General features: G+C 40.2%; 1 long non-coding RNA gene across 1 annotated transcript; it reads right to left on the reverse strand.

Moving 5' to 3' along the window:
* Nucleotides 1-7,000: 7,000 nt before the first annotated feature.
* On the reverse strand, nt 7,001-13,120 carry LOC147817994 (uncharacterized). The gene is made up of 2 exons (XR_015438408.1): nt 9,481-13,120; nt 7,001-9,036 (listed from the first exon to the last, which is right to left on the reverse strand). It is a non-coding gene; the product is annotated as an uncharacterized LOC147817994 (long non-coding RNA).
* Between the last annotated feature and the right edge of the window lie 345 nt (nt 13,121-13,465).

Genomic DNA, 13,465 nt, shown 5'->3' on the forward strand with positions numbered 1-13,465 from the left:
CTCCTCCCCATCCCCCATTTACCAACCGACTATGCCTCCCACACAGCTAGACACACACACACACACACACACACACACTTGATCTTGCCTTCTGCTTACGGGAAACCTGGCACAAGGCTGCATCTGGAGGTGAAGTCATGGCCATGAGCCAGAACACCTTGTGCACACACTATGTGCTGCATATGGAAAGGATAAAGGTAAACATCAGGCCTACCAAAACTACCATCTGCTTTATGTCCGTTTAAAGGAACAAACAGGTGAGGAGTAAACGACGCTAGTAACAAAACAGTAGAAGAAGAGGTGTGTCGGATGTCATCATATAAAGGCCAACATTGCATTTTGCCCGTGGGTTATTGCTGCATTCACTTTCGGTACCAGAGTTTAAAGATATTTCGCCCTCAGAGAACTGAGCAAAGACAATAAATAAACAATCCCGAGTCTTAAATTCCAAACCCGTCTCTGTCCAAGTTTGGCAATGCTGAACTGAAGGTAATCTCGTTTCCTCCTCCAAAAGCATCGACACAGTTTACCTTATAAGGGAAAAGTTCAGAACAAACAAACAAACAAAAAAAAAGATAGATAAGTTGGAGGAGAGTTCCTGGTTTTAGAATATACTCAAACTGTATGCAGTTAACAAACTTAACAGTCTTCCAGTAATTAGTTCTTGTCCACCCACAAACATTTGGTGTGTCTTTCAGCAGTGTTGCTGTTACCTCTGCTCTCAGATAACCACTGTCCACGCTCAGCATGATTAAAACATCAGGGCCTTTGTGTGAGTTCATGCAAAGTACCTTGGGTAAATTGAATGAGGAAGGTTCGCCCTGTTTTTTTGTTGTTAACCTTTTACCACCCACTGTTTTTCCCTTGGGATACCAGCACTGTGTGGAGCTGTGATGGAGTCCTGGCACTATAAACAGTTCATATGAACTGATGTAATTTATCTGTCTTTAGAGAGAGTCTATAACCGAAACTCTAAAAAGAGTGGTGTTTCCCAATCTTTAAAGCGGTTTAATAAATCTTTTGTCTGAAAACTTTTCTTGTCTGAATTCTTTGCAAGGGTCTAAAGATCAATGTTTAATTGTTTTAATTTATCAACAGATCAGCAGATCAACCCTGAAAGCTTAAGTTAGATTCCTGAACCTTTAAGGTCAGGGCTCATTTTTGGTGCATGAAAACAGGTTATTAGTGTGTGGTAGGAACCATCAGTCATCAATATAAAGTCTATTATTGTTGTATTTAATCTTAAAGTTGAAGTAGATATAGTTTAGAGCCACCACCAGGGCAACTGCCATGAAATTTGGTTTAGATGTTAAGTTGTTTTTTTTATTTTAAATTTTTTTGTCCATTACATTGGTTTGTTGCAGAGCCTCAACTCTACTTTATGTTTTGTGCTTATTAGCAAATATTAGCATGCTAACATGCTAAACTGTGATGGTGACCATGCTAAAACACTAGCTTGTTAGCGTAGCCTCTCTGGGCACATTAGCATGCTGATGTTAGCATTTAGTGCAGCCTCACAGAGCAGCTAGCATAGGTGTGGACTCTTAGTTTTAACAATTTAATGTTGGAAATATTTTAAGTGTTGTTATTGTATGTTATCCATTAGCGTCTTACACAGATCAAAACATTTAATCAAATCAACCTGTAAATCAAATCTATGGATAAACACTGCGCTTAATTATATCCTACCAACATTTACAGACTGAATCCTGTGTGTTTTACAGCTACAGACTCGTCAACATTTTTCCAAAATAAATTCATAGAGCTCTGAAAATAAGACTTGATCTGTGTAGCTGAATGTGTACAGAAGTATACTTAACACACACAGTCTGCGAAGCCATCGCCATGTGCAAACAGATGAGTTTATCCCCGACAAAAATACTACAGGCCTCAAACCGAAATTCTAAACAAGCCATCAGTCTTCAGTTGCCTCCACGCTGCACTTTTGCAAGCCATAATATTTACATTCAGCGTGTGACCTAAATTTCCATATAGCCCGTCTATGGGGGGGATAATCCATCTTAACGATCGCTGGGCATCGCCATCTAATTTATACCGCAAAACAACATGTGGTATGTAAAGCATCCCTTTGATTGCATTGTTATGGGCGCTTCTGCTGTCAGAGGTGGCAGGGGCCCCCACTCCGCCAGGGTCCGCCAGCCAGACTGCCGGGGTCAGGGGGGGGGGGGCTCTTCCCGCACACAGCCGTTTCGTTTTGAGGCAGCGTCCTTCCTGCAGCCGTGCTGATGTCAGGGCTGAGGAATGTAGAAAACACTGGGGGGCCTTGTTCTCCACCACTGAATAGTCCTTGGGCAGGAATCCAAACCACATGCCACACACACAGCCTGAGATGGGGGGCAGGGAGGGAGGAGAGTGGAGGGGGGGCAAGGAAAACAGACAGAGAGATCGGACTACTGGCAGCCTGTGAGTGTTTTGACGTAAGCCGGACGTGGCTTAATGGACGATTTGAGCTGATAAAATCGGAATTATGCAAGAGATGACCACGTAACATCAGAGTTTGGACATGCAGTAGTTTGTAAGAGTATCACGTTTAACTGAATGAAACTTAGAGTTGCACTTTCAAAAATTCATCTCACAGAGGCAGAGGTAAAAATGAGGCCTTCGGTTTACATGAAATAATACACAGAAACATGAATGGTGGGAATTACACCCAAATTAAAAAAAAGAAAAGAAAAATATGAATGCACTTGACGTTTTAATTTTTCATTCAGTCATAAAGATGGAAGGTGCTAGCTAAAGTGTAAAGGCTCAAATGCTGTCCAAGTTCAAGCTCTTTTAAACAGGTAGGATCAGATGCAAGCAATTCAAATAAAATAAATAAATCAAGAGCTAGGACATATAGAGCAGATTTCAAAGGGAATATATAATATACAGTATAGATAGATAGATAGATAGATAGATAGATAGATAGATAGATATCTTATTTTTTTCCTTCTTTTTGTCATGTGATACTGATCTTCTGTGTACATTCATGCATGGCTGCACCTTCTCCTTCACACATCACATGAAAACACAACAATTTAAAATCTTTTCAGTTTAAGTCCAAGCAAATCTTCTATCAGGGCATTACTGATGTTGCTGGTTTTATCACACCAGTTTGGCAATTATCAATACATAAAATTGGGTCTTAACCGCTTGCAACTTCTCCAATGTGCAGATCCCATTTCGTGTGGAGTACCACATGGTTCTGTACTTGGTCCCAATCTTTTCTCCATTCATATACTTCCATTAGGCCACATTATACAAACACACAATATCTATTTAACTGGTATGCTGACGACACCCCAATTTACCTGTACATTAAAGCCAACTAACATAAAACTTTATATGACTTTAGTCATCTTCAGCTGGATTTACAGTGGAACCCCGGATTAAAAGGACGTTTAGTGACAGCTGCAAATGTTTTTCCTCCAAATCTGGCTTTGTTGAGCTGCAGTGGTTGCACATCTCATGTTGTTGCATTGATGTAGAAGTGTGCAGTTCATGGTCAGTGCACCGTGAGGCCAGAGCTGGATTTCTTCAGAGGTGAAAATGGTCAAACGTGGTGAAAGTAACTACTGTGAAACATCAGTTATTTCGGTTCTGCAATAACACTTGGCTTGTGTAGTTAATCTAAACAAGGTCATCTTGTCAACTGTATATGCAAAAAGTCCTAAAAACCAGATTCAGTTGAAGCACTGACAATTCTCGTTATTTCTTGCTCCCTTACTCAGTGGGTTTGAACGGGAAAGTTGTCTCTTTTGGACAATGGGGACTTTTGGACCACACACACACACACACACACACACACACACACACACACACACTCAGTCATTATGTACTTTCAGGAAATTAGAAAAACGACATTCACATATTTTTGTTGACAATATTTTGGAAATTTCAGTTTTGTCTCGTAGGATTCCTGCGTATTTTGTTACAGCAGTTTTCAAAACAAAATTACCTGAAACAAAGACTGAAAAAAACCCCCCAAAAAAACCCACTACCAAGGTGACGGATGGATTGATATTAAATCTAAAAGCCGCATAATGACGATCACATTATCTGTCTGGAGAATAAATGACTAGGATACAGTAAATGAAGGGACGGGGACTTTTTACAGCGGGTAAAAACATGGTGCACGCCAGAGTAAATAATAGATCGATTAAGAATGAAAGAGAAAGCGTGGATGAAAGCGAAAGGAGGGGACTGTTGAAAGAACAACAAAGGGCATACTAATTGATGAGCCTTTGGCAAAATCCAGTGATAACAAGCTTGTTGGGAAAATTTTCTTGAACCATGTTCAAGACATACAAATGTCAGAAACTGCTCAGGAAAGCCCTGCAGGTTGGAGTAAAGCAAACTTGTTATGATTCATGTGATGAAGACAAAAAGAAATGAAGAAAGATGAGAGTAAGTGTGGAGAAAGAAAATATGCAGATGAGGCAGAGAGATAGATCAAGTTCGTCAAAACAGATGTTACAGGACTCGCTGCACCTGCATCAAAGATCCTGAGGAGGAGACAGATGACGACATCACGAAGACAGAAAACCAAAACAAACCAAACGTACACATTACATGCAGTCAGTGGTATGACTTAAGCCAGTAAAGAGTCATATACAGAGACGCCTAACAACGGATTTTCAAAATAAAAGCATGCCCTCTTTCTCCATCAAACAGAGCACCAATGTCTGCAGGGGTGTCATCTTTTCGTCATCTAATCAAACACACATTGTCTGGGACACAATGTTCCCATGAATAAAACACTGATGAGACACAGTGTCCTCGCCCAGTTTGACACGCCTGATGAATGACCACCGCATTCCTGAAAAAGAATAAATAATCAGACATATGTGGGCTTCTCAACCAGGGATAGGTGTATAAAATATACAATACAATTATTTTGTGTCTTTTCAAGCCAGATTCTTAAATCAGCATTTACAAAGAGAAACAGAAGAGGTGCGTATGAAAATGTAGGTTATATGCTGATATACCAACAAACAGCTAAACATGTAGGAAATGTTGGGATTACATTAACAGCTCAATAAAACATGAGAAAATCAGACATTAAAATATCTAATATATGATTAAATAAATATGATTAGATAGAGATATTAGATTTTTTTTTTTTAATTCATTGATTCACTCTGCAGTGGAGGTAAATAAAGGTCATACACAGTTTGAGAGTTTGCATTGTATAAATAGGGACCCATGTAGTTAAATTTATAGATATTACACACCACACATTGACTGGATGTGACTGAGCTGAGCTGTGTAAAAACCAATAAACCATACAGTAGGCTTATGTGTAGGCAGTATGTTCTATAGGAAGATGCCCTGCAGCGCTCCCTCAGATCTTCTTGCCCTCGTTCTTGCCGTGGTGTGTCATCAGTCAAGCTTGGAGTTGAGCCAGCGTCTGACCTCCTTCCATCTCATGATCCTGCCGTGTTATTGTAAGGCCCAGTCACGTCTGATGGGATTACATTCAACTCTTATGTAAGGCTCAGCAAGTCCAGACATGCACTTCCAACCAGATATTTCAGCCATGTGCAGGAATCTGCCTCGCTACAGCAGTTCAGAACAAGATGTTCCCAACTACTGATGCAGCATTTATGTGGAATGTCAGGCAGCATCAAAACAACTTCCAGCTCAAGCACATCTTCTCCCACCACTGACACAAAGAGGGCTATAGTGTGAGGTTAACACTTGCAGGTCCAGGTCAGTAAGATCATGTTTCATGCTCTAAATGCTGCATTTTTTTCTCCTTCAACCTGTTCCTGCGCAAACTGGTTTTAGTAAACAAACTATTATTTGAATGCCAGAAACATCGAGCTAGAGACGGCAATGTTTGTGCACAACTTTGCTTCAGACTGAAATATCTTTTAACTATCTCTTGAATTATCAAGAAATCTTCACCAACTGGTTGACATGTTTCACTTTCATTACCGTCTAATTTGAAATAAACATTCATGGCGATCCCTTCACTTCACATATAGAACCATCATCAACTCAAAAATTCAGCCACAGCTGTATCATACATAAATGTAATATACGACATGCATGTCCATATATCAAGAGTGATGTTGCTCTATATGTAATCTACAGTATAAGGGAATGTATTATTATCACACATCATATGCATCATTTAGATATATAAACATACATTTATAGCATATATGAAATACCCATAGTATAATTTGTATATACATATATTAAAATATCTATAACATTTAAACATGTCTATCTCTACATTGTGGGAAAGTCTCAGACTCTTGGACCCTGCTGTAAATAATATCAACATCATTTACATAACATACAGTAAGTCGACAACATAAGCATGGATACGTTAACATATATGTTTGTATGAGCAAGACATATTTGTAAATATATGTAAATGTTCCAATTTCTAGGTTTTATGCATAATTCTTACATATATATATATGTTTTTAATTTATATTATAATATGTACACATATTTCATATATGGAATTGATCTAAGATCAGCCAGTTAGCATTTAGCACAAAGTACCACTGTGGTTAAAGTACAGCTGCCCAAAGACGCTTTTTGTTTGTTTGTTGTCTTGTTTTTTTTTGTTTTTTTTTACCTCCTCTGCTGCCTTACTTTTTTCTTACCACGCTTAAAATGTTATTTTTTCACTCTACCCTTTATACAGCAGCAGTAAGTAACTAAAAGTTCATGTTGCCATGTCTTAATTTGCTGGTGGCACCATCTGCCTCCTATAAAGGACCTCCTCACGGACAATAGAGCTTCATGGATCGTGTAACGCTGTTCATTTTGATAACAAAGTAGGCCAACGCTGTTTTAAAAGGCTTACACCCTCATAGACATTCTGGTTCCACTTGAATGACGCAATGCCCTTATTATACACAGCTTATAGTTGAGATGGCCTCTGTTAAAAAAAAAAAAATGCGTGTAAACAGCACTTAAGGGAACGTCATGTCTGCAGGCTTTGTGATTGGTTGATGCAACAGGAGCGCTCTGCAACGGTTAAAACAGTCGTCTTTATTTCACTGAAATCCAACAGAAATCCCCTCCATAATCCATCAGACTCCCTAGAGACATTCAACAACTGTAGAGAGAGAGAGAGAGAGAGAGAAAGAAAAAAAACACGCCCGCCCACAAGCTTCTGGTTCTATTGAAAGCATTCGAGGCAATAGAAAAAGCTTTTTGGGCAACGTGTCTGATTCCAAAATCATAGCTTGAGGGTGTAGGGAGGGATTTAAAGGAGGGGAACGATTGTAAGAAGTGTACAACACGGTGGATGTTGTTAAAGTCAGGATAAAACCTTATTTACATTTGTATAGATACATCCATGAGAACAAAGAGCAGAGGAGTTTCATTCCAGAATGAGACGTCCACCTACGCAGAGGTGAAATTAAAGGCACAGTTCGTGAACCAAAAGTGTGAGAGGAACCTGCTCTCACTTCCACATTATTTAAGCTGTACTTTAATACTAAGATAAACAGCTAAATCTAAGTTATTCATGTTTCACAAGTCCATATTTACATACTGTCAGTAGAGAAAAAAATAATTTACATTCAAGCAGAAAGGACCTAAATCTTTATGGACACAAAATTTACATTATGTGCCTTTATATCTGAGGTTTCCGATCAGTAAATAAATCTGCAGCATCACAGGATGATTAAAAGAAAATAAAGATTTCTGTCCCATAAAAATGAAATGAAATGCATTTTCACCATTTTCAACAGTGAACATCTGGTCGGAGTTTCGGAAAGAAAAAAATATTCAGGAATGAAACCTTTTAATTTGCATTTGAGGTGTGGAATAATAATAAAACCATAAAATACTTTCTAAAGTGCAGACAAACAAAACATTTCCATCCATCACAGTCATATTGTCGCAAAGAGGAATCACGATTTTCACCTTCTGAATCTGATGATTACCTCTCATACGGCTAAATCACTGTCCTCACAACATGTGAATTGAATTGAATGTACAAAACTAACAGGATAATTTTACATGAACGAAAAAGTGCAAATACATCATGTGTTTATGAATATGTAGTGTCGGCTGAGCGGTGCACACAAACGCTGTTCCAGAAAACAGCCATAGTTAAAGAACTGTTGATTGAAATATTTACAGGTTGATTTAAACCACAAAAATATTTGCTTACTTATCTCTAGTGGTATCGAGTCATGCAGAGAGTTTCAGTTTTATGTGCTGAGGTTTTGAGATTTCTGTGTCTGAAACTTCTGCTGACACAAAAACACGACACAGGTGAGTGGGATTTCAAAGCGTTCAAAAGTAATGAAGTCGAAAACAACATGCTGTAAAGTACAATGGTGAGGTTACTGATGACTGTAAACTTTAAAGGGACTATTTCTTCAGTGGAAAGATGGTTGACGTCATGTGAATCTGTGATTAATCCAGTGACCAGGACATTGTTTCTGGGAGGACAAGCTGCTGTTGAATGTTTTTAAAGGTCCCATATTTTATACTTTTCTTGCGTTTTATGTTGAAATGCCGATCCATAAGAAAACATATTTGTGGTTTTAAGGACCAAAACCCATCTCTCGGTTAGCCAATCAGAAGAGAGGAGGCTCTGAGCACCCAGTTCTCTGAGTGATTGAATAAAAAGTAAGGCTCAGTTTCTGAATTGCATTCCTTTGTGGACTGAGCGCTTTGATAAGTGAGGAAAGTGACCCTTTAATCATGTGTTATCCATCTGAGGCGCTAAGTGCACAGTATTTGGTTAACTCAACGTAAAGAAAAGAAACATTAAAGAAGAACAGAGTTAATGTTTGCTCAAAAAAACCTTCAGAAAAGCATAAAAACATAAAGTACTTGTGCAATCAGGTGCATGGTGCTGTGTGTTTTCAAATATAAACAGCTTCATTCTTTTAAATGGATCATACACAGTCACAGTGTTCAGTCAGAAGACGGTGGACGATACAGTAGATGATGGTGCTGTAGAGCGGGATTATGACTTTCTTCCAGGTAACATTCAGTCCGGTGGAGGTTGTTGAAGATTGCTGATCCTCACATCACATCATGGCGCTGCAAAAGTCAGAAGACAGAGGTTATCACATCATTTCTCTGCAAATCCTGTATCACCCAACAATCATCATCTATATCACCCAGAACACCTGCAGAACTTTGGTTTCAATGCGTAAACGCTAAAAAATAAAAATTAGATTAAACAAAGAAAGATAACTAAAGTTGTCCATTGACTGTGCCTTATCATTTTTATCTCTTTAGTGAAGTTGTAAAAAGCCAGTCGTGCATTTGAAGCCTCATTCCATCTCTATACTTTATATAGTTTGTTTTTGAAACAGTAAAAATAAATGATTCACCAATCACATGGCTGATAAGATGTTAGGAGTGTTTTTATTTAAAATGTTGGCAGCAGTTTGGTGCAGACACACTGAAAAACTCCCACAGCTCTGCTTCTTAGTTATCACACCGATCAGGCCTGTAAACATCCCGGTCTGCAGCACCAACCTTGACCACTAACTCTGCTTGCAGTATCTGAAATGCAGCGTCAGCTTCTCGGCTGGTGGCGTGGGTGTGCTGCTGCTGCTGCTGCTGCACACATAACAATACAGGGATCACTGTTTAATCTTTTTTCTCAGACGAGTGTACTTCAGCCAAATTGCACTTGGCGTGGTTATGTTTAACATGTTCTTCCAACACCTGCAATGAGAAGGGTGTGTATGTGTGTGTGTGTGTGTGTGTGTGTGTGTGCAGAAAGGTGTGTGTGTATGCATCACCTGATTGGCATGAGGACTGATCCTTAGAAAAGCTGAACTACAACATATCAAAACAAGAAGAGACAAACAGACATTGCGTTTCCTAAAAAAATACAGTTGCATTCATGTGTTCACATACAGCTTGAAGCACAGACTTGATTTTACTTGAATCAGTGCCGCTGACACACCTGTACAGGTGAGTAGCTGTCTCATTCCTCATGAATGTAATGAACACAATGCATTTAATCACAGTAACACTCCCATGAATTAACCTGGATCCAGTTCACTAACCTATAAGTTCGTAAGTGATTACCTGCACATGTGCATGTTCCCCATGAGAGAAGACCACATGGTCCCTGCACCAACCCGGGCTCCACCTCCCCCGCTGGCTTTGTGCCCACTGTCTGCAACAATTAATGCGTGCATACTCGCGCTCTTGTCTTCGCAGGAGTTGCCTTTTCTCTCTGACCTTGTAGTTGGAACTGTGGACGAATCATTTCCACTTGCTTTCACGTGTCCCTAATTGTGTTCTTGGCAGGAAACAAAGAGCTGCCACAGATCAACAAGATCATCACCAAGCAGGTGTACACGCTGGGTGTGTGTGCAGAACACAATGTTTAAAATTTCGAGAGGCACCTGCCAGCTGTTTGCACTAGGCACTTTTATGAAGCAGCAGAGGTTTGCAGGTGCACACACCAGCTTAAGATCCATGCAATGGAGGCCTAATTCTCTTTCTCCCTCCAGTAATGGTCTGTTTTCTGATCCGGTGCCCCCTGTTGTCTGGAGGACATGATGCTTTCCTGATTAGACGACCGTCTCAACAGAGGAGCGTGTTAATGACACGCCATGACAACAACTTGTTTTTCCCATGCAGTGTAGACGAGTGACACGGCATCTGGGATCTGGTCTCATGACTTCCCAACAAAAAGATTATTGTTTTACAAGCACAGGAGGAGCAGGAGAGCAGCTCCTTCACAAACAACTGTAAACACAGCAGAGTGGTTAAGGTCAGCTCCTGGCTCCTCCTCTACGATCTCTGATCGTGAAAGATGGCGAGCTATGGCAGGTCCACGGGTTCCAGCATGTGTTCGGCCGTGTTTTCGCTATTTATGACTTTGAGATGAAGACCTCACTTCTGTCTGTCTCTAACATGCAACAGATTCTGCCCAGGTGTCCTTGAGCAACACACATTATGCAGGACCTTGTCATTCTCTGGGCCGACCTGGTGACCGACAGCAGACATGTATTCGCTGTGTGGGCTGAAGGAGCCGCTGTCAGCAGAACCCCTTCTTCTTCTTCTTCTTCTTCTTCTTCTTCTAAATATAGGCTAAAGGCACATGAGATGATGACAGCCAATAAATCACACAAGTGGTCTTTAACTTGTTGTGCAATCCCAGTTAGTGATGATGTGAGCCTTTTATTCAGAGTGCATGTTGTCATCCAGCTTTTCAGAGCCTTGATCCGCTCTCAGCTGTCGGGCTCTGCTGCAGAGACAGCTGCAGTGACACAAAGGTGGTGGTGGGGGGATGTTTTAAAATAACTGCTTCTTACAAGCTCTTATATTAATCACAGTGAGTCAGAACTGGTGTAATTATGAGTTGTGTCTGCAGGTCCTTACAAGGACTTAAAATCTGACACTGGGGAGTTTTATAGAGGTTACTAACACAACAGTATGTTTTCAAAAGGTTTATGTGACGTAACCGAACTATATTCTTATGATTTTAAAAATGAACCAGGCTGAAGCAGGAGATAATCAATGTTGCATAAGCCTCACATGTATGATGCTATGATACAGCTCTTCCCCAAGAAATCGGCTTGTTTTTCAGAAGCACGCGTCCGAGGCATCTCTAACTCTTCGGGCTAATTTTTGGGGAGAAACTGATCCACGTGTGAACCGAGTGACTTTCTCAAATTCAACATTTTTCAGCGATGACCCGAGGCGGGGACTGCGTTGGGTGGGGGGTTTTGGACTGTGGAGATACAGTGATGCGCTACGACTCAGGGAAATCTTCTAATAAGGTGTGGTGAGTTTAATATTTTCAAACTGCAACACCCAGATTTTAATACAAGAAAACCGAAGGAAGTGGACGTCACACAACTGTTTGATTAGGGGATGTTTTGACAACACGGCAACAAACCCTTAGAGACAAAACCACATACAAAAATTCTTTTTATAGCCTTTCATCGTTATTAACATCACTCCCTTTTATCCCTCCCTTCCTTTCTTTCACTTTTAATCAATTTATAACTCAATTTACAGGAAGAGACACACCTCTGATAATCACAAGCCCTTACACAGCCGTTCAGTCTGTCAGGCCACAGCTGCAGCGTTCTCAGTTGCATTCAGTCAAATTTATCAGCGAACCAAAGTCAGAATAGGTCAGCGATTTTGTCTTGGTTGCAGTTTTCTCTTCGTATAGGTTTTTGTAAATGACGGCAACATTTAGGTACTTTCCTCTCCACTGAAAAAAACACCAGCTGATATGGGCCACTAAACAACCAGGCGCTCCACCCCTTCACTCTCTGTGGTGCTGAAGTCGAAACTAATTCAACAAACCAGATGACTCAAATACAGTGCAGTGCTAATGCTATCTGATTCACTTCTTAATTACAAGGTTTTCATTTTAATTGTGCACATCTAAAGAGGATGTGTTTTTGCTCTGCACTCACTTTTTGCAGGATCTGAAAAATATATATTTATATTCATTATTATTATTACAATTTACAATTATGCAAGAATACTGGAGAGGTCATGGGGGGGTCTACTTGTGGTTTTTGGATTTGCAGAGGATTAATGACCCAGGTCCTGTTGGATGTTTGGTGAGGGGTTATATTCAGTGGCCTGCTGATGCTCCTGTATCTTTATAAAGTCTAACAATCTGTTTTCTGTTCACAGGTTCCTTTATAACCTTGTTCATGTAATTAGCCTTAATTGGAAACCACAGGTGTACTGGTATTTTCAGTGTAGTCTCTCTAACCTGTTTGGTTTTAATTATACGCAGGATTAGCTGCGCTGATATTGCTCAGGACTCTGGGTGCAGCTGAGGAGCTCAGCAGGAGATGATGAACACATGTAAAGGGAATCAGCAGGTCTTAAAAAGTCTTATGAAGCACTGAGTTCACTTCGTTAAAAAGGCCTTGGAGGTCGGGCTATTAAAAAATCTTAAATTGCATTTACAAAGGTCCTGAATATTAAGAGTGACATTAGTTATAACCTTTGGCTCTCGGCAGCTGTGAGGAAGCTCATCAGCTCACAATGGACAAGTTTTGATTTTAGCAAAAAACATCAACAAATGAATTATTTATTTTTCTAATCAGTAAATCCATCCATCAATTTTCTTCCACACGTCTAAGCCTCGGCACGGACGGATTATGAGACAATGGACCAGTGGGAAAAGGTCGTTTGCAGTCATTTCGAATCTCTTTGTTTTTCTGTAACTCTTTTTAATTGAGTTCTGTGACTTAATATTAACAATCAATTCGTACAGAGGCTCCGGCCCAAGGGCCACCTCATCCCTCATGTGATATGCATGTTAATAAACCTGTGTACTAAATGAATAACCGTCTGCCTCGTTGTTTGTTCTCCATCATTCTTTGACTGGTGTTGCACGGATTGCTTCCCATGGGAACAGAAACCCTGGCCTGTCATTCAGCTGCGAACCTGCTGGTTGTGAAGTGATGGGGAGTCAGTACTGTATATGGCTGCCGACCCAGATGAAGGGATTCAACGATCTCGG

This window comes from Seriola lalandi, unplaced genomic scaffold (genome assembly GCF_002814215.2).
Source record: "Seriola lalandi dorsalis isolate HSWRI2012SDOR001 ecotype SW California unplaced genomic scaffold, Sedor1 jcf7180002054782, whole genome shotgun sequence".
Classification (NCBI taxonomy): domain Eukaryota; kingdom Metazoa; phylum Chordata; class Actinopteri; order Carangiformes; family Carangidae; genus Seriola; species Seriola lalandi.